Source organism: Galeopterus variegatus, unplaced genomic scaffold (assembly GCF_000696425.1).
Source record: "Galeopterus variegatus unplaced genomic scaffold, G_variegatus-3.0.2 Scaffold174, whole genome shotgun sequence".
NCBI classification, from domain to species: domain Eukaryota; kingdom Metazoa; phylum Chordata; class Mammalia; order Dermoptera; family Cynocephalidae; genus Galeopterus; species Galeopterus variegatus.
In genome coordinates this window covers 826475-830250 of record NW_007726285.1, presented here as the reverse complement: position 1 = coordinate 830250, position 3776 = coordinate 826475, and the positions used below count along the sequence as shown (strand labels likewise).

General features: G+C 34.1%; 1 protein-coding gene across 1 annotated transcript in view; it reads right to left on the bottom strand.

Annotated features, from left to right (window-relative positions):
- Positions 1–3776, bottom strand: part of TCF25 (transcription factor 25 (basic helix-loop-helix)) — a 44355-nt gene that overhangs the window by 27069 nt on the left and 13510 nt on the right. The window lies entirely within an intron of this gene.

Here is a 3776-nt window from a genome sequence, read left to right as displayed (position 1 = left end):
GTTCTTTCCCTCAATAAGACTCTTAAGAGTGCTCTTTTCTACCTTACAAGCTCGTTTTTTTCCTAATTTACAGTTACTCTAATATATTAAATGTAAGTGATAATCACAGTTAAATTTTTTTCTTATTTAAAATTTACCTTCATATAACATAGTTCTAATATAAATATCTTCAATTTTTCTCTCTATTCATATTCTTAACCACCTTAATTTTGTAATACTCCTGTATTGGGACTCCTGTCTCAAATATTTTATCCAATATATATACGAATATTTTAGCAAGATTTTTTCTTTGTGTTTTTTCATCTACTTGTTACAAGTTGTTTTTAACAGTTTATTAATAGATATATAATACTTTGTATATTTTCATCTATCTCACCAATTTTCTGCCAAGAATTCAGCATTTCATTGAATTATCTAGGTCATGTTTTAATTGTTGTGATTTAATAGCAGTTGTTAATGTATAATTGTTTGTGATTATATTAAATGAAATTTTTAAATATGGTCAATTACAAAATGTATTATTTATTAAAGTTGTGGTTAAGTTTTACAGACTGTTTAATTGTTTAACACCTACTACAATTCCACAAACGCTTGGACACGGTGTGTTTCATAATTAAGAATTGCTCAAATTTTTTGAAATATTTAAGTGTGCATATATTACAAACCCCCCTGTAGAATATGAAGTAGCTGTCTGTAAGCAATGAATTAATATTTCTGTACCAAAACATGAAAAGTTACTATAAAAACTATCAATCTGGACTATACATATCTCACATCAGTGTTTACCTGTTTCACAGAGGAAAGTTAGTAGTTATAGATTAATGCTCCCTGTTTATAAGCATGTAAGCATTGGAGTACTGATTTTTTTAAATGTTCTTGAACAACTCATAAATGTTCACTAATCATAATTTTTCTCATGATTTTTTCGCTATTTATAATACTAGTTTTAGCATTTCACCTTTTGTATGAATGTATAATTTTTTAGAAGCATTTTTAAATTTTAATTTTAAGTTTTTAAATTTTTTTNGTTCATGTACAACCCACACTCTTATCAAGATACAAAACATTCCCATTACCCCAGAATCACATACCTCAGACCCACCTCAACTAACACCTCCTCCCAACACCTGAATACACCAAGATTTTCTTCACCACAGATTAGTTCTGCCTGCTCTAGACCTTCATGCAAATACAGTTATATGCTATGTCTTCTTTGTGACCAGCTTCGCCCACACAGTGTAACGTTCTTGAGGTTTTTCCAGCTGCTGCCAAAGTTATAGGCTACTAGTATTCATTTGTACAGATATACCACAACTGGTTTATCCATTCACTTGTTGAAGTCACTGACGTTAGTTTGCACCTATTATGAATAAGGCTGTTGTAAACATTTATGTACAAGTATTTTGGGGTAAATATCTAGAAGTGGAATGATTGGGTTTTAGGGTAACAGGCTGATGTTAAATTGCCGGTCCTAATTCCAAAGCGGTTCTATGACTTTACACTCTCCTAGAATTCCACTGCCCCACTCTCTCACCAGCATCTGACACTGTTATGATTACAGTACTATTTAATACAATTGTATTTCATCTGCATTACCTTTTGATGAGTGACACTGATACCTCTTCACNTTTAATACAATTGTATTTCATCTGCATTACCTTTTGATGAGTGACACTGATACCTCTTCACATGCATACTGGCCATTCCTTTGTGAAGTGCTTGTTCAAATTTTCTGCACATTTTAAATTATAACTGACGTGTAAGCGCTGTTGATATACTCTGGATACAAGTCCTCTGTCATATGTTTTTTGATTTCTCTCTCCCAGTAGTTCATTTTCTTAACTACATCTTTTGATGAGCAAAAAAAATTTTAATTTTGATACAGTCTAACTTATCAAAACTTTCCTATGGTTAGTTCTATGGTTTCGATGTCTGTCCCCACCAAAACTCATGTTGAAACTTAATCCCCAATGTTAATAAGTGTTAAGAGGTTGGGCCTTTAAGAGGTGACAGAGTCGTGACAGATTAATCTATTCATGGATTGTGGGTAAACAGGTCATCATGGGAGTGTGCCCCTCCTGCACTTTGATGACACAGCAACGCAGCCCCTGGACCTTGGACTTCCCAGCCTCCAGGACTGTAATAAATAAATTTATCTTCTTTACACATCACATAGTTCCAGGTATCAGTGACAGCAACAGAGAATGGACTAAGACAGACAGTGCTTTCTGGAGCCAGCCTACAAAGATATTCTCCTGTTTTGTTCTAAAATTACCATTGTTTCAGTGTACAGATCTACGATCCATCTGGAATACATGCTGTGCGTGTGGGGCAGTATAGGTTGAAGTTCATTTTTTCCCATGTAGGCAACTAGCTACTCCAGCATCGTTTGCTGAGAGATTTTACTTTCCCCGCCAAACTGCTTTTAGAAAAAAAAAAACACTTGACTGTACAAGCATGGATCTATTTCTGAACTCCTTACCCTGTTATGTTGATCTACTTGTCTATTTTATGCTAATACTGTGCTGTCTTGATTACTGGAGAGTTACTGTGGGTCTTGAAATAAGATGAGGTAGCTTTCCAACTTCATTATTCTTTTCACGACAGTTCTGACCATCCCACATCCTTTGTATTTGCATATAAACTGTATAATCAACTTGCTGATAAACTGTATAATCAACTTGCTGAAAAAGCCTGAATAATCTACAGATTAAGAGATGAACTTAATCTGTAGATCAGCTTGGGGAAAACTGGCATCCTAACAGAGAGTCTTCTGATTCATGAACGTGGTATACCTCTCCATTTATTTAGGTTTTCTCTAATTTCTCTCAGCAATGTTTTATACTTTTCAGTACAGAGATCTTGAACATCTTTAATAACATTTATCCCTAAGTATTTTATGTTTTGATGGTATTGTAAATGGGATTTTAAAATTTCACTTTTCATAAATGGAATTTTAAAATTTCACTTTTCGACTGTCCAAGGCTAGTATATAGAAATAGGATTTTTACATACTGACCTTGTATCTTGCAACCAAACTAAATTCACCAATTAGTTTTTTTTCTGATCCATTCTTTAAGATTTTCTATGTATGTGATCACGTATTCTATCGATAAAGACAGTTTTATTTCCATTCAAACTGGATTGCTTTTTCTCTCTTGTCTGTCACACTGGCTAAGGTCCTGATCTCAGGGGGAACCACTGAGTTTTTCATGATTAAGTATGAATATTAGCTTTAGGTTTTTCACATATACCCTTTCTCAAGTTGGGAAAGTTACCTTCTATTCCTAGATCTCTCTCTCTCTCTCTTTATTATGAATGGGCACTGTCTGTCACCAAAGGCATCTGGTGAGATAATCATATGGCTTTTCTGGTTCACTCTGCATGTGTGGTGAGTTACACTGATTCATTTTTAGTTGTCAAGCAAACCCCATATTCCCAGGATAAACCCCACCTACTCATGAAGCACGATCTATGTCATGTTTGCTGAATTAAGTTTGCTGACATTTTGTTAAAAGTTTTATAAAATCTGTTTAAATTAGGGTTATACTGGCCTTATGAAAGGAGTTGGGAAGTGCTCCCTCAGCCTCTCTATCCTGAAATGGTTTGTATAAGATTGGTGCTATTTCTTCTTAAATATTTGCTATATTTCACCAAAAGAACAATCTGGATCTGGAGTTTTCTTACTTTGAGTATTTTATATTTCTTTTTTCTTTTTCTTTTTTTTTTTTTGTCCTTTTTGAGACCAGCCACACCGCGCTCAGCCAGTGAGCGCT